Consider the following 22,793-nt stretch of genomic DNA (forward strand, 5'->3'; position numbering starts at 1 on the left):
AGCGTACAGAGGGCTCCGGGCGCCATCTTCTTCTACTGCTGACAGGGGACGCTGTGCTGCGCAACACGGAGAGAAGTTTCTATAAGAAGCAACAGCACTTCTCACTTTGTCTACTCAAATGGGGATAAGCTAACTGCAAGTATATTTGTGTTTTTTTTGTTTCTCTAGCCATAGTGTGAGCTAATAGTCATCACCTTAGGTGTCACTAGCATTATGGGTTCACTGCTAGGTCACTGTTATAGGGGATTTATAGTGCATTTATAGTCCTATTAAAGATTGGTTTATTTTTCTTGTTCAAGGGACACTACCCTCCATTTCTGAATTGCGTCAGTCTAGATCGGTGACTGAGTCCGGTCAGACTCGGGTGGAGCCTCTGTGGGCTCAGATTATGGGCAAGACGGTTTATGGGCGGACGCGGATACCCTCTGTGCTTCATGCTCTGGTGCATCTGTGGTGGACCAACAGAGAGGTTCCGTGGATCAGACTATGTCTTCTAGGGCCAGGAACATCCGGTGTGGACTCAAAATCTGGACAGATGTCTTGCTGATTTAACTCAATCCCTAAACAAGTTTGTAAACTCTGCCGGCAGTTCTTCTGCTACAAAACGTTGCCCGCTATAACTTTCTGGGGGAGGAGTTGGAGTCATTCCCGTTGGAGGATGGGGAACTAGACCCAGAGTAGGATGAGGTTTCGGTCTGGGAGGATGATGTTTCTACTAGCTTAGGTGTTAGATAGACACCATCCTTCAGACTCTTAATAACAGGGATATTTTAAAGGAGCCCTGACTTAAGCCGGATTCCCGTTTCCAAGCCCTAAGAAATTAAAAATTTCTATAGCCTTTTTCTCCTTCATCCACTAGGGGCCACTGGAGCGTAGTTACAATGGGGAAATAGTAGGCAGTAATTGGGAGCTGGCACTTTAAAATTCTCACACTGTGGCTAGCTCCTCCCCTACTATCTCCCCTCCAAGCCAGTCTTAGTTAGTGCCCGATGTGAGCTGGTTCACTTGGGTTTAGCTGAAGAATTTTTTCTTTTTTCTTTATTATTTTATTTTTCTTTCACACACGCACAGACTGGCAGCTCTGCCACTGCCAGTCTGCACCGCGGGAGCTGCCGGCGGGGTCCCATCGCAGCTGCGTGCGGCTCGGGATGGGCCCCGGCTGAGGGAGACGCTGAGCTCTCCTGAGTTGGCGGACACCGCTGCGTGCGGCGCGTGTCGCGGCCACTCCATCCAGCAGAAGATTCCGGCAGCAGGGCAGCGGTGAGTATCAAATGTGGCCGCGTGTCGGGGCCACTCCATCACAGAGGATTCCGGCCGGACACCGCTGCGTGCGGCGCGTGTCGGGGCCGCGGGGTCGAACAGAGTACGCCTATCCGGCCGGACACCGCTGCGTGCGGCGCGTGTCGGGGCCGCGGGGTCGAACAGAGTACGCCTAAAGTGGTGAGTACAAACATCCCCCCCTCCAGACTGATGTATGCTTTTACAGATTCAGTTTTCAACATATGTATCTCCAGTCATAGAAGGCTGGAGTGCATCAAAGGCGCTTACTAATTTGAACTTGGCGCCATTATATGGGGGGCGGAGCTTCAGCCCGCTCTGTAGACGGGCTCAGCGCTCTTCACTACCCGGCTGCAGCAGAAGGCAGCCGGGGGATACAGAACAGTGAAATGTAAGTTACAAGGCTGGTTGCCTTTTATAGTTGCCGCCTTTATCTTATGTCAGTGTTGTGTAATGGACTGTCCGCTCCCCGGCCGCAGCATACAAGCGGACGGGGAGATACAGGGCGCTTCCCGCTTACTGTAGAGCAGGTTTGAATTTGGCGCCGAAGCGGGGGGGGGGGGAGGAGCTAACTCCCGCTCTGTTCGGCGGGTTAAGCGCTCTCCGTCCCCCGGCCGCTACAGGACCGCCGCTTCACTGTCATACCGCTCCCCGGCCGCTGCAAGCTCCCTTCCCTCTCCGGGCTGTTCAGGGAGGATAAAGGTAGGATGTGGGGGTGAAGGCTATTCCCGCTTTGCTCAGCGGGCTCCCGGCGGCGGATCGCAGCATTCACTGCCTCTAGGCACAAATCCTGTTTCAGGGGGGGTTTTTAGTGTTTCTGTGCAGGGAGTTGCTGACATATTGGTAATATCTGACTTTGTCAGCCATTCCTCCCGGCAGGAGAGTCCTCTGCCAGACATTTCATACATGGAGCCTGCTCTATTACTGGAGCTGGGGCTCATCTCATTACTGATTAAAAATCTACTGTGCTTTACCCTACAAATACTAATTAGGTTCAAATAGACAGTATTTACACAGGCACAGTATTTATCTACCCTAGTGGGTTCACATACACGGTTGGATTCACTGTGGGTGTGTGTGTGTATATGTATGTATGTATGTATGTATATATATATATATATATATATATATATATATATTAGATAGATATATCTCTATGTATGAATATGTATATGTGTGGAGGTATGTATATAGATATATGCATACAATACCGTATATAGGGCAGTGCGGATGGTGTAGTGGTTGGCATTGCTGCCTCGCGGCATTGGAGGTCGTGGGTTTGGTTCCCACCGTGGCCCTAGCTGTGTGTAGTTTGTACAGATGTGTCCACATACATCCTTAGGATAAAACAAACCATTTCCGCAATGTTTTCTAATAACAAAATACCTCCTTACCACATAACATTTACCCCCATCTTTTCTCGCAGTCTGGTCACCATTTTGAAAAGCCAGCAGAACCTCCGAGAAACATCTGGTGCACCTAAATTAGCGGTACACTACATACAGGGCGGGGTGTTGCCTTCCCTTTATTATTCCTTGGTGTCACTAGTTACTAATGCTATTTGTAATTTGAGAAATGTGTGTAAGGCATCCGACAAATAGCGCTGCTGCTCAGTATGCTAGTAGCGGGTATCTGAACAGGTGGACCAGGGTTTGAAAAACTTTAAGGGGAGCTCCTATAGCCTAGGGCTAAGACTCCTGTCCCACAGCGCAGCGCTACTGGTTCAGGTCTCCGCTGCTCCAGAAAGTTTGAATCGTGTCGGTCACTACACATTATAGTGCAGACCTTACATAGGGCTGTGTTTATTTAACCCACCTTTTCTCCTTTCGTTGGTCTCACCTGGGATAGTCAAAGAATTCCCTCTTAGGTGTGAAGTATGCGGTGGAGCCATCTGCTTAGCCCTCCACGCACCTGCAGAACACTCCTGTTTGAACAGCTCAGATTATGCAGGTAATGTCACTATTAACCAGAGACCTTGTACGTCATTTCACCTCTCCAGGTTTCTAAAGGAACCTTGCTAACTAACCTTCCAGGTTACAATACTGATGATGTCTGTTTTCTGTGGAGTCTGAACCAGTGTCTCAGAATATCCAGGTGCATTATACAGCAGTTCGTCTGGTACTGCAGGTAAAGGAGGCGGACACGTCAAGTCCATCGGGGTTCGACGCCAATGACGAAATGACAGCGACTGGTCCAGTCTCGGATGAGCTGGGCAGGCTCCGGTAGGCGGCCGGCAGACACCCGAATACACAATATCAGGTATCAAACAATGTTTGTTTTTCCTATTCTTTCCCCGCAGACGGCAGGAGATGGTATCAGAACCTCTCTAGGGTATACCCCTCAATGTATCGCCGGTCCAACAAGCTGCTGTTTTCCTGAGGCAGCCTTGCTCAGGGATCCATCAAAGACATATACGGCAGCGCGGTTCTACCTTGTCCGGAGCAGGTAGGTTGTGGAACAATTGTCCTCCAGGTTACGGGATAAGTCGCATCAGGATAAACTGATACTTTGGTACAGGTCCGAATCAGGATTCTGCTTTATGATCTTTGGAGGTCTCCACGTCTGCAGACTCGGACCCTGCATTTTCGCTTGGGCTGTCTTAACCCGACGACCTCTGGGTCTGCGACAGTGACAGGTGAACATGTAATCCTACGGGGCAGATGGTTCAGGGGAAGGATCTTTCTGCAGGATTTCTTGAACCATGGGAGGTAAGTCCACTGTGCTTTCTCCTAATACTGCCCCAGCTCCAAGACAGACCTTTACCGGTCTTTCCTTTAGATTTTTCCGTGCCCCTTCAAACTTTCGACTCCACACGGGCGATATCTCAGTCGCCAGGGGATCTCAGGGTAAAAGGCTGAAGCAGAGGTTCAGCATCCTCGGTCCAGTCTGATTTTAGGTCATCCTATAAACCCACTACAGGTCAGACTTTCCTACCACCTGGAGGGTCCCAGGGTAGGCGCAGGTCGGTGGTCCTGCGGGAAGAACTGAGAAGGCTTGGGCGGTTACAAACTAGATTTTGGAGTACAACCATCTCAGGAGTCCCTCGGCAGGGGTCGGCCGATTTACGATGACAAGAGAGTCATACTGCAGGCGGCGCTCCATATGCTTCTAACCGCAAAGGGTGTTGATCCCTGTTTTTCACATAGCATTTGAATCGGGACAGTTCTCAGGCCTTTGTTTTCTTCTCACGTTCCGAAGCCAGTTGGCTCGGCCAGGCCTATTCTGGCCTTAGAATCCTTTCAGTCTGTGATTGCTAGTTTGAACAAGAAAGGGAGTTTTACGTGTCCCTTGTCTTCAGAGATGCCTGTTTACTCATTTCCGCTGGACGGGCTTTTCTCAGATTCGCATTACAGGATTCTCATTTTCACTGTCAGTCCTTTCCTTTCGGTCTCTCTTCCGCTCCCACAGAGTTCAGGAAGATCACAGAATAACTCTTTTTCAAGGGCAGTAGGTGACGTTGGTTCCCTAATGGGACAATCTACTGCTACTTTCCCACTCTGTACATTAGGTGGCTTCTGAATATCCGGAGGATCCAGGAGCTTCTGGTTCAACACAGATCCAATTTATGCTCCTCGTAGACGTTTCTCAACACGGTCCGTCAGAGGATTTTTTTTTTTTCCTTCCTCGGCACCAGGTACTCTATTCCTTCTGTCAAGTTGCGACGCAATGAGTGGTCGCCTACATTCCTCTCTGAGCGGGGGACAACATTCCTCTCTGAGCGGGGGACAACAATCTTCTTTCCAAAAAGGTCAAGCCACCAGGTCAGACTCCCGGGTGAGGAAACATTCCCCGGAGTTTTGTCAGCTGGTCCGCTGTGGGCGGAGATTTCGGATCGACCTCAGGGCGTTCTGACTGACTCTTAACCCTTTACTACTCTCGGACGTGAGCTCGGGCGGCAGTAGCCGAGGAGGCCCTCAGGGCTCCGGGGAGTTTTTTCTGGTTATTCTATCCTGCCTCCCTTTTTGATTTCTACCTCATGTTCGGTAACACAGGAGGGGATTATGTGTGCTAGCCCTCTCGGTGGCTCTGGTTGGGCCACGCATGACTTGAAGATACAGATACACCTGTTGTCAGTAGAGGAGCCTTGGCTCCTACCTCGACTGGACTGTCTACTTCAACAGGGTCCTTTTTCTTTGTTCAATCTTACACTGGTCTCGTTTAACCGTGTGACTGTTCTCGAGACCTCAGAAGGGAGGAGTTCCCTAGTTCGGTTAGGCCTACTGGGCCTCGATTTCAGAAGTCTGTTATCTCTTCTCGCTTTTGCCACTTTTGGAAAACTGTATGGGACATAATAAGCATAAAAGGGGTTTTCCCCTTTTTTCAGTTACCATTCAGCCGTCATCTTTGGTTTCTCTGGGAGGTTTTGCTCAGCTGCGCTTCAAACCACACTGACCTGAATTTTAGGTATCTGCCTTTTTCGGTTTTCTTCCAAAAGAGATTAGCCTAGCGGCCGTCAGTTCGGCCTCTTTTTCAGGGAGTACTCTATTGGCAACTCCACCGGCTGAGCTTCGGTCTCGGCGGTCGTTTCTTCCAGAGGGAATGTCCATTTTTCAGATAAATCTGACACTAGTGTTTTTTGGTCCTCTATGAAAGTTGTCAGGGCTCGCCGACTCTCTACAGAGGTCTTCGGCTATTCGACGAAGTGTTTTTCTTCTTTGTGCTGTACGATGCTCCCGTGCTAAATAGCCGGGGTCCCAGCATACGCTGGGACGTTGGATACATCTGACCATCAGACAGTCTTCTTGGCGGTTGCTAGGAAGCCTCCGTTTTCCATTTCAGCGCACTTTATGCGCGTTGTAAGACCTTCGGGGGGCGGCTGCCCGTGGGGTCTCCATAAATGGTTTGTCGGGCGGCTACTTGGTCGAACCGACATTCGTTTTGTCAAATTCTACAAGTTTGGCAATTTTGCGGCCTCTGCATCACAGTTTGGCCGAGCAGTTTTTACAGGACTCTCAGCGCTCTCCCACCCGTTTTTGGGAGCTCTGGGACGTCCCCATTGTAACTACGCTCCAGTGGCCCCTAGTGGATGAAGGAGAAATCAAGATTTTGGTACTTACCGATAAATCCCTTTCTCCGATTCCACAGGGGCCACTGGACGCCCGCCCAGCGCTGTTCCTCCTTGTTTTTTGCTTAAAGGTTTGCAGATCAATATATGACTGCTTGTTGAGTACAGGCTAGCCTGGTTTTTGTCAGGTTCTGTTCCAGGTTTAGTTTGGTTTATCCTGGTTTACAGGGCGTCATTAACCTCCTCTACCTTAAGGTTTGTTTATTCCATCTCTCATCGGGCACAGTTTTACGTAGACTGGCTTGGAGGGGAGATAGTAGGGGAGGAGCTAGCCACAGTGTGAGAATTTTTAAGTGCCAGCTCCCAATTACTGCCTACTATTTCCCCATTGTAACTACGCTCCAGTGGCCCCTGTGGAATCGGAGAAAGGGATTTATCGGTAAGTACCAAAATCCTGATTGCAGAGGAGGCTATGAGATTTTGGGAAACAGCCCAAAAGGTAGACGCTCCCATTTCACATTTAGCAAGAGCTACGGTTATTTCTTCTATACTGTCTGTGACGTTGAAAGATCCTACAGATGGGAAGATTGATACAATGCCTAAATCTGTTTTCTTTATCACAATTCTAGCTGGTGCTTGGGTCCTCGAGGCCGCAGACGACTGACTAGCACAGGTCATAACTGGAATGCAGTCTGACGATCCATCGGACATTCAATTAGCAGAACAGATTTCGGAAGCTCTTACTTATGTGGGTAAGACCTTGGTTGATCCTACAATCCCGTATTTCTGCCTTGACCGTGACAGGAAGACGGTCTCTTTGGCTTCGGGTTTGGAATGCCGATTTTGACTCCAAACAGACCTCTTTGGCGGTACCCTTTAAAGGTGAGTTCTCTTGGGGTCGGAATCAAGAAGATTATTTCAGATACTACAGGAGGGCAAGAGCCCTTTCTTCCAGTTGCTCCTACGAAACCGAATGCTATAAGGTTTCGGTCCTTTCGTATACAAGGAAAAAGGTAGTTTCCATTCCTTTCGTGTTTTTTTCCAGATACCCACGAAGAGAGGCATTCAGAGGTAGAAGTAAACCTGCCGACAAACCTACTGCATGACTGTTCATGATCTCCGGAAGGATCAGTGACGGTTGGGGCTCTGTTACTACAGTTCAAAGAAGTGTGGCTCCTGTCGAAACCAGATCGGTGGGTGACGGAGGTCATATCCAGAGGATATCTGTTAGATCTCGAGGAACCAGTCCCATATCGTGTGTTCATCACTCCTCTTCCAAGCGGTCCCTCCAGAGGTCGAGCTCTTCGTCATGCAACAGCCACTCTTTTATGAAATGAAGAAATTCTTCTAGTTCTCGCTCAGCAGAGGGGTCGGGGATTTTACTCGTGGACAACCTGGACGGTTCATTTCAACCCAAAAGTTGAAGATGGAATCCATCCGCTTGATTATCGTCACCATGAAACCAAGGTGATATTTGGCCTCTTAAGACATAAGACGCCTATCTGCTTGTCTCTATTTGGACGGGCCATCAATCTCTTCTGAGATTCGCAGTCGGCCTTGACATTTTCAGTTCAGGCTCTTCCCTTGGGTCTATCCACGACTCCTCGGGTATTCACAAAGGTCATGCGCCATGTGCTGGCAGTTTTGCAGTGTCAGGGAGTCGTCATGACTATATATTTGGATGATCTGTTGATCAAGGCCCCGTCAGAGTTAATTCTTCACAAGAGCTTGCGTTTCACAAGAGAGACTCTACAGTCATTGGGATGAATAATAAATTGTTCGAAGTCTTCTTTGCTTCCTTCCCAGAAAATTATGTTTCTGGGACATTTATTCGACGCCAACAACCAGAAAGTGGTTCTTCCTTAGGACAAGATTCAGGACATACAGTCCAGAATTCGAGCATGGCTGCATTTACCAGTGGTTTCGGTTCTCCGATGCATGCAGGTATTAGGCAAGATGGTGGCAACCTTCGAGGCAGTTCCATATGCCAAGTTTCATGCTCGACCCCTTCAGGCTCCGGTTTCTCAACTGTTGGACTCTGATAGGGCCTCATTTCGAAAGGCAGCTGGTCCGCTTGTCTATACAGAATCGTCAGTCGCGTCGATGGTGGCTTCACAGTTCCAATGTGACCAAAAGCTGTTCCTTTCACAATTTGGTCTTGGGTGATGGTTACTACAGACGCCAGCCTCAGAGGTTGGGGGCAGTGTTTCAGACTCATCAATTCCAGGGCTCTGGACTAGTCAACAGTCAAAGTTGCAGATCAACATCTCACAGTTGAGGACAATCCGGTGGGCGCTACTTCGGATTCGAACCATGGTTCAGGGTCATCCAGTGCGGATTCAGTCCGACAACGCCACGGCAGTGGCTTACATAAACAAGCAAGGCGGCACTCGAGGCTACTCCGCAAGGAAAGAATTCTCACAGGGGCGGAACATTGGGTTCCGACCATATCCGCGATTCACATTCCAGGAATCGAGAACTGGGAATCGGTTTCTTAAGCCGTCACACAGTGCTTCCGGGAGAGTGGGAGTTTCACCAGGAGGTGTTTCTGACTCTAGTAGCCCGGTGGGGGAGGCCCGATGTAGATCGGATGGCGTCTCGCCTCAACAACAAACTTCCTCTCTACGGGTCGTGTACTCAGGACCCTCCAGCAGTTCTAATCGATGCACTGTCAACGCCGTGGCACTTTCAACTGGGATATGTGTGTCCACCGTTGCCATTGTTTCCACGTCTGCTTCAACGCATTCAGAGAGACTGTCTTCCTATCATCCTGGTGGCCCCAGATTGGCCACGCTGACAGTGGTACACTCTTCTGCGCAAGATGGTCATCAAGGAGCCATTCCGACTCCCTCTGCGCCCAGATCTTCTGATTCAGGGACCATGTCACCACCCAGGTTTGGTCGGCTGGCTTTGACGGCTTGGTTCTTGAATCCAACTTTTTAAGGGAAAAGAGGTTTTTTTCTCGCTCTGTTGGGTAAACGATGATTTAGGCTAAAAAGCCGGTGACTTATGGAATTTACCACAGAGTGTGGCGTATTACATTGCTTGGTGTGAAAAGCGTGGTTTAACACCGGATTTGTTTAGAGTCCCTCGTTTGTTACCCTTCCTTCGGGAGGGTCTCAATAAGGGTCTGAGACTTTCTTCACTGGAGGGTCAAGTTTCTGCCTTGTCGGTTCTTTTTCAAACCTATCATTCCAGAAGTTCAGACGTTCCTTCAGGGAAGTTCTTCGGATTCAGCCACCTTTTGTTCCTCCGGTTCCTCTCTGGGAATGTCACTTAGTCCTTACGGCTCTTCAGAAGTCTCCATTTGATACCTTTGGAATCTGTAGAATAGCGGTATCTAACGTTCAAAAGTGGTTTTCCTATTGGCAATTGCCTCCGCAAGATGAGGATCTCAATTGGCAGCTCTTTCCCTTTTTTTTCTTGCAGATCACCCTTGTTGGTGTTTCATGATGACCGGGTGGTTCTGCGAACAAGACCTTCCTTCTAAAAGTTGTGTCAGCGTTTCATCTAAATCAGGACATTGTCCTTCCAGCGTTTAATCCTTCTCCTTCCGGGGAGGATCCCCATTTGGTTCTTTCAGATATGCTTAGGGCCTTACGGTTTAATTATCTCGTACGGATCATATCTGTCGTACGGATGCATTGTTGGTTTTTAATTGATGCGTCCAAACGAGATTGGCCGGCTTCCAAGAACACAGTGGCTCGTTGGGTGACTTCGACCATCAAACAGTCTTCTGATGTTTCAGTTCCTGACTCAATTCCAGCTCATTCGAGTTGGAGCTTCTTGGGCTGCTCGCGGGGGTGCATCGATTGAGCAGCTGTGTAGGGCGACGACCTGGTCGTCGGTGCATACGTTTAAAAAAAAAAAAAAAAAAAAAGTTTTACCTTTTTCATACCTTTTGGTTTGGAGACTGCCTCTGTTGGGCGTCAGATGTTACGGACGGCTATGCCGTCTACTTCTCCCTCCTCTCATTAGCTTGCTTTGGGAAATCCCACAAGTAACGGCGCAGCATCCCCCAGATGGATGAAAGAGAAATAGGGATTTTTGTTTACTTACCGTAAAATCTCTTTCTCTGATTCCATCTGGGGGACGCAGCGATCCCTCCCATATGTTTGTCTGGTTTAACCAGTTAATTCTTTTCGGTCTATCTCCTTTGGCTTGGCTAAACGTTAACTGAGGTACTGGCTAGGCAGGAAGGAGATGGGAGGGGTTAGAGGGGGGAGGAGTTAGATTCTAATAGTTCTGTGCCAAACTCCACAACCACACACCTCTAACCCACAAGTAACGGCGCAGCGTCCCCCAGATGGAATCAGAGAAAGAGATTTTACGGTAAGTAAACAAAAATCCCTATTTCTTCTTCATCCCCTAGAATAAAAGTAAAAACATTAGAAGTCTTCAGAAAACACAATCATTTTATCTGATTGTGTGAAAATCAGATGCTAATTATAATGTGCATAAGGGTCACATTTTTTGCACCTTCACAAATGTGAAATTACTATAAAAAAAAAAAAAAAATCCTGCAGTGTTTCTTCTGCCTTCTTACTGTTACACATCATGTGCAGCCTGCTTCTGAAGTTACTGCAACACTGACCATTTTTCAGTCTCTCTTTGTTGGGATAAAGCATCTTTTATACAAATGACACATAGGGGTCTATGTACTAAGCCACGGAGAGCGAGAACCAACCAAACCGCTCCTGTCATTTTTTTCAAACAGCCTGTAACATGGCAAATAGGAGCTAAGTGGCTGGTACTTTATCTACGTCCACTTTATCTCTCTCCAAGGCTTAGTGCATAGACCCTTATTTCTCTTTCATCCACTAGGGGACACTGGAGTTCCATCTTAGACATTAGGGGTGTGAAGTCTGTGAACCGGAGGTGTGGCACAATCTTAAAATTTGCATTGACTGCACAGCTGGCTCCTCCCCCTTCACGCCCCTCATGCCTCAGTTTTGAAAATTGTGCTAGAGGTGTTGGCACACAGGAGCTGAGCTCCTGAAAATCTAAATCAGAATAAAACTGTGACAGGCTGAGTCAACCTAACCAAAGGGGGACAATAAGCCTGGGTGTTATTGGGAGACAAAGATCCCTTTGGAAGGGATCGGCATCTCGCCACAGGAGATCCAGGGTACCTGACCGAGTAAGTACTGGTAGTACTAAGGGCCCTAGATTAGTTATAGAAGCGCGGTGCAGAGTTAGGAATGACCACCTTTCTGAGGAATAGCCTCCGGCCCCTTCCTTAGAGCCGGGTATACGAACCGCGGCGGCGCCAAGCAGCGGGGAGAGGGTCGGTCTCCATGGTTACGAGCCTCCGGTCCCTTCCGTGGAGACGCGTATGGCGCACCGCGGCGGCGTCAAGCACAGGGAGAGGGCCGGTCTCCATGGTTACTAGCCTCCGGTCCCTTCTGTGTAGATGCGTATAGCGCACCGTGGCGGCGCCGAGCAGCGGTAGCCTTGGTTATGTCGGGCACCGCCGGACGGTGCGGCAGCATTAAAAAGAATAGAAACGCCGCAGGGAGGAAGGGTAGAGTTCCTGGTGCGGCGGGTGAGTTTATATAAGATAAGTTTAACCTCAACAGGGATCTTTTAGGAGCTGCGCAATAAGATGGAGTGGCGGCCATTTTAATTTTAGCATTTGGGCGCCAATCTGAGGTAAAAGAGGTAATCCCTCCCCCTCGCATACTGTAAGGCAGTAAGGTTGGTTTTAGCTCCATCTGCTGGCGGAAAATAGGGGTTGAAATCCCCGAAACGTCGATGTCCCTGTTTTTGATGTTTTAAATACAATCAACTTTTGGATAAGACCTTGAGTGCCACAGACTCCTTTTTTCACTATTGTCTTCGATACTGGAGGCACCGGGGCAGAATTTGGACTACAAACAGAGTGCCGGGCTTATCTTTCTATATATATATATATATATATATATATATATAATAAATATATATATATATATATATATATATATATATGGATCTCCTGTGGAATTATAATTATTGTTGTTTATATTTTCAAGGGACTTCTGAAGACAGATCCTGTAGAAAATCAGAGAGTGCAGGAACAGCCTGAGTACCGTAGTTGATTGACAGCTGGGTCTGTGGGGGCTGTTTACCGGCTGGTCTTTCTAATTATTGATTGATTGATTTCTATATAAAAAAAATAAGAGAAAAAAGACTTTCTACAGCTGGTTCCAAACGCTTCACTCCCGTCATAGTACAGACTTTAGTGTCCGAATAACGGGCGAAAGTTTTGTGTAAATCGTTAATTAACGAAGTCAACATGTCTAATGCAGCAGCCAAGTCATCTAAGACTTATTACGTGTGTACGAAGTGTGATAAGAAAAGCACTTGGATTGACAGTACAGGGGTGTGCGAATCCTGCTTGGACAGAGGCGCAAAACCAGGGAGCAGTGCTCCATCAAGGTCCTGGGAGGATGTTCTTACAGATAGAATATCCAAAGAAATGGCTGAATCACGCAAGCAGTAATCAGAGTGGGCTGCTGGGTTCTCAAAGACAATGGAGGAGTTCCTAATTAGATTAACGCCGCCCGCACAAACAGACAAGTCTGTGCGCAAGGCAGTGAAAAGACCCCTCTCCGTTCTCCAAGTAACGGATGATGAGGGTTTACTTATGGATACGGAGGAAGGTGAGTTAATTGAAACTAACCTGGATGCGGATCCCACAGAAGAGGATGCAGAGATCTCCGGTATTGATGCTCGAATTGAGGCAGTTAAGGAAATACTGGATTTTAAGAGTGAGGAAGTGAAGGAGCCTGAGGAATTCGACTTATTCGAATCCCAAAAACCCTGTACAGCGGTGTTTCCTATTCCTAAGTCCCTCCAGGGTCAAATGGAAGAAGCCTGGAAACAACCAGATAAAAGATTTCAACTCCCAAAGCGGTTTCAGGTAACGTACCCTTTACCTAAGGGGGTAATGGATAAATGGGAAAACCCACCGGTAGTGGATGCTTCTCTAGGCAGATTGTCAAAAAAGACAATCTTGCCGATACCTAATGTAACGATCTTGAAGGAGGTGTCGGATCGTAAAGTTGACACGGCTTTAAAGTCCATTTTTGTAGCGGCAGGTGCAGCACAGAGACCTACTCTCATCTGTGCTTGGGTTAACAAGGCCATGGAAGCATGGGCCAGTCGTATTATATAAGCTATTGAAGAAGAAAATAGCCTGGAAGAGATTACTCATCTGGCACAACACATTTGTGAATCGGCGTCATATTTGTGTCAAGCATCTAAGGATGCTAGTAAGATTGCATCGCGCATATCCGCATCGGCCGTATCAGCAAGGAGAATCTTATGGCTTAGAGAATGGCAGGGAGATTCTGACACTAAAAAGGCGGTGGAAGCGATTCCTTTTACGGGGGATACGCTTTTCGGCCCAGAACTGGACAAATGGATTTCCCAAGCTACAGCGGGAAAATCTACATTTCTTCCCACTCCTTATGCGAGGAACACTACACAGGTCAAGAGAGGTTACTCGGGGCCAACGTTTAATTCTTTTAGATCTCAGTCCTTTCGAGGATGAGGTAGAGGTTTTGGTGGACAAGCGCGTGGGGGCAGAGGTAGAGGCCGGTCTCAAGCAACATACAAGAAACAGGATAAACCTGCGGAAAAGACCGTGGCATGACGGTCTCCCGGCTCACCTGGGGTCTCCCCTGGTGGGTGCACGGCTGGAGAGGTTTCAGAACAGTTGGGCCAGCACCTCTTCAGAGACCTGGATAAACGACATAATATCTCAGGGGTACAAGATGGATTTTCAAGACAGGCCTCAGTCAATTTTTTACAAGTTTACCTCGGTGCCCTATAAAGGCAAAAGCGTTAAGGGTAGCAATACAGAAATTGCTACAGTCAGAAGTAATTGTTCCAGTACCTACCGCTCAGAGAGCAACAGGTTTTTATTCCAGTCTTTTTGTTGTGCCAAAACCAGACGGAACAGTCAGACCGATTCTAAATTTAAAAGTTTTAAATCAATTTCTAAGAATTTACAAGTTCAAGATGGAATCAATACAGTCGGTCATTGCTGGCCTAGAACACAAGGAATTCATGATATCCATGGACATAAAGGATGCATACCTACATATCCCAATATGGTCTCCCCACCAAGCTTACCTACGGTTTGCAGTGGTGAAGGATCATTATCAATTCAGAGCGCTGCCGTTCGGTCTATCTACAGCGCCGTGGATCTTCACGAAGATCATGGCGGTCATGGTGGCAGAATTGAGGATAAGAGGAGTTACGATAATACCTTACCTGGACGATCTCCTAATCAAAGCCAACTCTCAGAAAAAGCTGATCCAGGATGCTCACACCTCACCAATTCCTGATTCAACACGGTTGGATTGTGAACTTCAAGAAATCCAACCTTATTCCAGCACGACGAGTTCAATTCCTAGGTCTGATATTGGACACGGTGAAATTGAGGGTTTTTCTGCCAGAATCCAAAATTCAGGATATAAGGAAGTTGGTTGCTCGGGTATTAGAGGCACAGACTGTGTCTCTACATCTCTGCGTACAACTTCTAGGAAAGATGGTAGCGTCATTCGAAGCTATCCAGTACGGAAGGCTTCATTCCCGACCATTTCAAATGAATCTCATTGCTCAAGGGGCAGGTTCACATTGGCTACTTCATCGCAGAATCAAACTTCAACCACAGGTACGCATCTCTCTGACATGGTGGTTGATACACAGGAATCTCGCAACCGGGAAGAGATTCGGCATATGGGACTGGAGGATTCTGACAACAGATGCCAGTCTGAGAGGTTGGGGAGCCGTCCTGGAGGACCATAAATTTCAGGGACGATGGATGTCTCAAGAAAGCAGTTTACCCATAAATATTCTGGAACTAAGAGCTGTTTACAACGCACTCCTATTGGCCGAAAATCTGGTCATAGGCCAGTATGTAAGGATACAGTCGGACAATGGCACGACAATGGCTTATATAAACCGTCAAGGGGGAACAAAGAGCAGGATGGCGTTAAAGGAATCAACAAAGATCCTGTTGTGGGCAGAAAAGAGAAACATCATACTCTCGGCGATATTCATACCAGGAGTAGAAAACTGGGAAGCAGACTATCTCAGTCGTCAAGACATGCATCTGGGAGAGTGGTGTCTTCACCCGCGGATTTTCAAGATGATAGTGAGGAGATGGGGTCTTCCACAGATAGACCTCATGGCATCGAGGCAGAATCATCAGCTGCCCAGATATGTATCCAGGACGAGGGATACTGCAGCAGGAGTAGATGCGTTGACATTTCCTTGGGACTACGAAAGGGTGTACATATTTCCACCTTTCCCTCTCATACCAAGGATACTGAAGAGGTTAAAAAGAGAGCGAGTGTGGGCGATTCTAATCGCACCAGATTGGCCACGCAGGAGTTGTACTCGGACCTGCAGGGATTACTGTCAGAAGACCCGTGGAGGTTACCTCAAAGAGAGGACCTACTATCGCAAGTACCGTTTCTTCACCCAGACCTGAACAGACTGAGTTTGACGGCGTGGCTGTTGAAACCAGGATTTTAAGAGACAGAGGGATACCAAAAAGAGCTATCCCTACGATGATTGCGGCTAGGAAGCCAGTTACAGCGAGGCATTACTACAGAATTTGGAAGAAGTATATAGACTGGTGTCAGGAACGGGGTTGGGATTCGAAATCCTTCTACCTGTCCAGATTGTTACTGTTCCTTCAAGCAGGTCTGGCGTTAGGCCTGCGTTTGGGATCCCTGAAGGTTCAGTTGTCGGCTTTATCTATTCTGTTTCAACAAAAGTTGGCGTTTTTGCCAGAGATTCAAACTTTTTTGCAGGGGGTGCTAAGGATACAGCCCCCTTTTCGAGCACCCACGGCACCTTGGGACTTGAATTTGGTGTTAGGATTTTTGAAATCACCTTTGTTTGAACCATTACTACGGACAGATTTAAAATATCTGTCTTGGAAGGTGACGTTGTTGTTAGCCTTAGCTTCGGCTAGACGGGTCTCGGAGTTGGGAGCCTTGTCATGTAAAAGTCCCTTTTTGATTTTTCATAATGACAGAGCGGAACTCCGTACAAGAGCAGATTTCCTTCCTAAGGTTGTTTCGAGTTATCATGTAAACCAACCTATTGTGGTCCCATCTTTCCAGAGCGTAACAGATGGGGATGTGTCATTGGATGTAGTACGAGCTTTAAAGGTGTATGTACAAGTTACATCAGCATTTCGAAAGTCTGATCATTTATTCGTACTTTATGATGGGCCAAAGAAGGGTTGGCCGGCTTCTAAACAGTCTCTGTCCAGATGGATTAGACTGGCTATCAGACAAGCGTATATTTCCAGTGGGAAACAGGTTCCAGTGCGGACAAGTGCGCATACCACTAGATCAGTGGGTGCCTCCTGGGCGGCTGCCAGAGGAGTCTCCACTACTCAACTTTGCAGAGCGGCGACGTGGTCCTCAGCTCACACGTTTGCTAAATTTTATAAGTTTGATACCTTTGCGTCTGAAGATGCTAATTTCGGGCGTTCAGTTTTGCAGGCAACAGACAGCACTCCCTCCCTGGGGGATAACTTTGGGACGTCCCCTAATGTCTAAGATGGAACTTCAGTGTCCCCTAGTGGATGAAAGAGAAAAGAGGATTTTGGTACTTACCGATAAATCCATTTCTCTGAATCCTCTAGGGGACACTGGACGCCCGCCCCTGTGCTGTCAATCCTGCAGTGTATATACAGTTCTGGTTTGTACAGTTGTACAATGATATAGTTGTAGGTTAAAGATGTTCTTGGTTGCTGTTGGGCAGACTGCATTGTTAGGTTCCTTCGCCATAGGCTTTCGTACGTGTCCTCATCTCTCGGTCCAATTTTCGAAACTGAGGCATGAGGGGCGTGAAGGGGGAGGAGCCGCCTGTGCAGTCAATGCAAATTTTAAGATTGTGCCACACCTCCGGTTCACAGACTTCACACCCCTAATGTCTAAGATGGAACTCCAGTGTCCCCTAGAGGATTCAGAGAAATGGATTTATCGGTAAGTACCAAAATCCTCTTTTCTCTTTCATCTATTAGGGGACACTGGAGATCTTAAGACAGCTGGGGTGTGAAGGATGCAGACCGGAGGTAGCACAATGTAATTAAAAAAAATCTATGCACAGCTGGCTCCTTCCCCTTCACGCCTCCCAATCCCTCCAGTCTGAAAAATTGTGCTGGAGGTAGCAGCACAGGAAAGGAGCTCTTGCTCCATAAAGATTTTTTTTTCTATAATATTTCTGTGGGCCGATACAACCTAGCTGTAAGGAGGTTTGAAGGCTCCCAAAAACTCTACTAACAGTTCAGTGAGACAAAGATCCCGTTGGAAGGGATCTGAAGTAAAGAGCAGTGAGTAATAGCACTACCAGCGCATGTGTTATCCTCCCCGCGGCCAGCGTTAATTAGTCAGGTGGAGCAGAGGTCACGGAGGGGGATTTGGCAGCAGGGACATACATGCAGCCAGGCGGAAGGGCTCCACAGCGGCTGTCGCGTCCAACGGTGGCAAACAGGCGCGCTGGTGTATAGGTGCGCTGATAGCAGGCGGATAGGAGCAGCTGAGGTAATCTACTGGGACCCTCGCTTGGTGGACTAACAGACGCGTTCATTGCAGGCGGATGGGAGCCACTGAGGTAATCTAAGGGCCCTTTCTCGGCAAGCTGATTAGGAAGTGATGCTGAGGTTATAGCCGCACTGTAAATGTTGTGGATGCAATGTGAATCAAATATTTCAATGGCACCCATTTTGTTTTTTTTTCGGCCAGGCGTGCTTTTAGGGTGGGCAGTCCTCTCTGAGGGGGAGGTCATATAGATTCTGCCAGAGGCCACAAGGAAAATTGCAGCCACAACAGAATAGAGTCTTGTGTGTAATAGTGGTGCTGTCTCTGAGTGTTTTGTAAGCTCTATTACTAAAGATCTTTCTGAAATAAAGTACATAAGAGTTTTTTTTGTTTTTCTTCAGAAGGGACTGTGCTGACAGGTCCTGAGGAAGAGGAGCAACAGAATTTTCTCACAAATCAAGCTGTTTCAACAGTTGGTGGTGTGGGGGTTGTAGACGTTGGGCTGGTTACGATTTTTTTTTTCTTTTATGGTTAATGTAATTCCAACTGTGATGCCCAATTTATCATTGCTCCCTATATCCCTACGGTCTTTCTCTATCGTCCTAGTGGATGCTGGGGTTCCTGAAAGGACCATGGGGAATAGCGGCTCCGCAGGAGACAGGGCACAAAAAGTAAAGCTTTAGGATCAGGTGGTGTGCACTGGCTCCTCCCCCTATGACCCTCCTCCAAGCCTCAGTTAGATTTTTGTGCCCGGCCGAGAAGGGTGCAATCTAGGTGGCTCTCCTAAAGAGCTGCTTAGAAAAGTTTTTAGCTTAGGTTTTTTATTTTACAGTGAGTCCTGCTGGCAACAGGATCACTGCAACGAGGGACTTAGGGGAGAAGTGAACTCACCTGCGTGCAGGATGGATTGGCTTCTTTGGCTACTGGACATTAGCTCCAGAGGGACGATCACAGGTACAGCCTGGATGGTCACCGGAGCCTCGCCGCCGGCCCCCTTGCAGATGCTGAAACGAGAAGAGGTCCAGAATCGGCGGCAGAAGACTCCTCAGTCTTCTTAAGGTAGCGCACAGCACTGCAGCTGTGCGCCATTTCCTCTCAGCACACTTCACACGACAGTCACTGAGGGTGCAGGGCGCTGGGAGGGGGGCGCCCTGGGAGGCAAATGAAAACCTTTTTTGGCTAAAAATACCTCACATATAGCCTCCGGGGGCTATATGGAGATATTTAACCCCTGCCAGAATCCATTAAAGAGCGGGAGACGAGCCCGCCGAAAAAGGGGCGGGGCCTATCTCCTCAGCACACAGCGCCATTTTCCCTCACAGAAAGGCTGGAGGGAAGGCTCCCAGGCTCTCCCCTGCACTGCACTACAGAAACAGGGTTAAAACAGAGAGGGGGGGCACTAATTTGGCGTTAGAAATATATAAAAGATGCTATAAGGGAAAACACTTATATAAGGTTGTCCCTATATAATTATAGCGTTTTTGGTGTGTGCTGGCAAACTCTCCCTCTGTCTCTCCAAAGGGCTAGTGGGTCCTGTCCTCTATCAGAGCATTCCCTGTGTGTGTGCTGTGTGTCGGTACGTGTGTGTCGACATGTATGAGGACGATGTTGGTGAGGAGGCGGAGCAATTGCCTGTAATGGTGATGTCACTCTCTAGGGAGTCGACACCGGAATGGATGGCTTATTTAGGGAATTACGTGATAATGTCAACACGCTGCAAGGTCGGTTGACGACATGAGACGGCCGACAAACAATTAGTACCGGTCCAGACGTCTCAGAAACACCGTCAGGGGTTTTAAAACGCCCGTTTACTTTAGTCGGTAGACACAGACACGGACACTGAATCCAGTGTCGACGGTGAATAAACAAACGTATTCCTTATTAGGGCCACACGTTAAGGGCAATGAAGGAGGTGTTACATATTTCTGATACTACAAGTACCACAAAAGAGGGTATTATGTGGGATGTGAAAAAACTACCGTAGTTTTTCCTGAATCAGATAAATTAAATGAAGTGTGTGATGATGCGTGGGTTCCCCCCGATAGAAAATTATGGGCGGTATACCCTTTCCCGCCAGAAGTTAGGGCGCGTTGGGAAACACCCCTTAGGGTGGATAAGGCGCTCACACGCTTATCAAAACAAGTGGCGGTACCGTCTATAGATAGGGCCGTCCTCAAGGAGCCAGCTGACAGGAGGCTGGAAAATATCATAAAAAGTATATACACACATACTGGTGTTATACTGCGACCAGCGATCGCCTCAGCCTGGATGTGCAGAGCTGGGGTGGCTTGGTCGGATTCCCTGACTAAAAATATTGATACCCTTGACAGGGACAGTATTTTATTGACTATAGAGCATTTAAAGGATGCATTTTCTATATATGCGAGATGCACAGAGGGATATTTGCACTCTGGCATCAAGAGTAAGTGCGATGTCCATATCTGCCAGAAGATGTTTATGGACACGACAGTGGTCAGGTGATGCAGATTCCAAACGGCACAAAGGTGTATTGCCGTATAAAGGAAGAGGAGTTATTTGGGGTCGGTCCATCGGACCTGGTGGCCACGGCAACTGCTGGAAAATCCACCGTTTTTACCCTAAGTCACATCTCTGCAGAAAAAGACACCGTCTTTTCAGCCTCAGTCCTTTCGTCCCTATAAGAGTCATATCTGCCCAGGGATAGAGGAAAGGGAAGAAGACTGCAGCAGGCAGCCCATTCCCAGGAACAGAAGCGTTCCACCGCTTCTGCCAAGCTCTCAGCATGACGCTGGGACCGTACAGGACCCCTGGATCCTACATGTAGTATCCCAGGGGTACAGATTGGAATGTCGAGACGTTTCCCCTTCGCAGGCTCCTGAAGTCTGGTTTACCAAGGTCTCCCTCCGACAAGGAGGCAGTATGGGAAACAATTCACAAGCTGTATTCCCAGCAGGTGATAATCAAATTACCCCTCCTACAACAAGAAAAGGGGTATTATTCCACATTATATTGTGGTACTGAAGCCAGAAGGCTAGGTGAGACCTATTCTAAATCTAAAAAAATTTGAACACTTACAAAGGTTCAAATCAAGATGGAGTCACTCAGAGCAGTGATAACGAACCAGGAAGAAGGGGACTATATAGTGTCCCGAGACATCAGGGATGCTTACCTCCATGTCCAAAATTTGCCCTTCTCACTAAGGGTACCTCAGGTTCGTGGTACAGAACTGTCACTATCAGTTTCAGACGCTGCCGTTTGGATTGTCCACGGCACCCCGGGTCTTTACCAAGGTAATGGCCGAAATGATGATTCTTCTTCGAAGAAAAGGCGTCTTAATTATCCCTTACTTGGACGATCTCCTGATAAGGGCAAAGTCCAGGGAACAGTTGGAGGTCGGAGTAGCACTATCTCGGATACTGCTACAACAGCACGGGTGGATTCTAAATATTCCAAAATCGCAGCTGATCCCGACGACAAGTCTGCTGTGCCTAGGGATGATTCTGGACACAGTCCAGAAAAAGGTGTTTCTCCCGGAAGAGAAAGCCAGGGAGTTATCCGAGCTAGTCAGGAACCTCCTAAAATCAGTGCATCATTGCACAAGGGTCCTGGTAAAGATGGTGACTTCCTACGAAGCAATTCCATTCGGCAGATTTCACGCAAGAATTTTTCAGTGGGATCTGCTGGACAAATGGTCCGGATCGCATCTTCAGATGCATCAGCGGATAACCCTATATCCAAGGACAAGGGTGTCTCTCCTGTGGTGGTTACAGAATGCTCATCTTCTAGAGGGCCGCAGATTCGGCATTCAGGATTGGATGCTGGTGACCACGGAGGCCAGCCCGAGAGGCTGGGGAGCAGTCACACAAGGAAAAAATTTCCAGGGAGTGTGATCAAGTCTGGAGACTTTTCTCCACATAAATATACTGCAGCTAAGGGTAAATTTATAATACTCTAAGCTTAGCAAGACCTCTGCTTCAAGGTCAGCCGGTATTGATCCAGTGGGAAAAACATCACGGCAGTCGCCCACGTAAATAGACAGGGCGACACAAGAAGCAGGAGGGCAATGGCAAAAACTGCAAGGACTTTTCGCTGGGCGGAAAATCATGTGATAGCACTGTCAGCAGTGTTTCATTCCGGGAATGGAAACTGGGAAGCAGACTTCTTCAGCAGGCACGACCTCCACCCGGCAGAGTGGAAACTTCATCGGGAAGTTTTCCACATGATTGTAAACCGTTGGGAAATACCAAAGGTGGACATGATGGCGTCCCGTCTGAACAAAAAACGGGACAGGTATTGCGCCAGGTTAAGAGACCCTCAGGCAATAGCTGTGGACGTTCTGGTAACACCATGGATGTACCAGTCGGTGTATGTGTTCCATCCTCTGCTTCTCATACCTAAGGTACTGAGACTTATAAGACGTAGAGGAGTAAGAACTATACTCATGGCTCCGGATTGGCCAAGAAGGACTTGGTACCCGGAACTTCAAGAGATGCTCACAGAGGACTTATGGCCTCTGCCGCTAAGAAGGGACTTGTTTCAGCAAGTACCATGTCTGTTCCAAGACTTACCGCAGCTGCGTTTGACGGCATGGCGGTGGAACGCCGGATCCTAAGGGAAAAAGGCATTCCGGAAGAGGTCATTCCTACCCTGGTCAAAGCCAGAAAGGAGGTGACCGCACAACATTATCACCACATGTGGCAAAAATATGTTGCGTGGTGTGAGGCCAGAAAGGCCCCACGAAGAAATTTCAACTCGGTCGATTCCTGCATTTCCTGCAAACAGGAGTGTCTATGGGCCTCAAATTGGGGTCCATTAAGGTTCAAATTTCGGCCCTGTCGATTTTCTTCCAGAAAGAAGTGGCTTCAGTTCCTGAAGTCCAGAAGTTTGTCAAGGGAGTATTGCATATACAACCCCCTTTTGTGCCTCCAGTGGCACTGTGGGATCTCAACGTAGTTCTGGGATTCCTCAAATCACATTGG

The 22,793-nt window shown here is 48.0% G+C and overlaps 1 protein-coding gene across 6 annotated transcripts in view; it reads left to right on the forward strand.

Annotated features, from left to right (window-relative positions):
- RBM39 (RNA binding motif protein 39) overlaps positions 1-22,793 on the forward strand; it is a 146,552-nt gene that overhangs the window by 34,362 nt on the left and 89,397 nt on the right. The window contains exon 1 of one of the 6 annotated variants that reach the window (XM_063960161.1): positions 17,351-17,369. The exons of the other annotated variants lie outside the window; for them this stretch is intronic. The gene's annotated coding sequence lies outside the window, so the exon portion shown is untranslated. Of the gene's footprint in view, positions 1-17,350; positions 17,370-22,793 lie in introns of those variants that run through there. 6 annotated transcript variants of the gene reach the window in all.

This window comes from Pseudophryne corroboree, chromosome 3 (assembly GCF_028390025.1).
Source record: "Pseudophryne corroboree isolate aPseCor3 chromosome 3, aPseCor3.hap2, whole genome shotgun sequence".
Lineage (NCBI taxonomy): Eukaryota > Metazoa > Chordata > Amphibia > Anura > Myobatrachidae > Pseudophryne > Pseudophryne corroboree.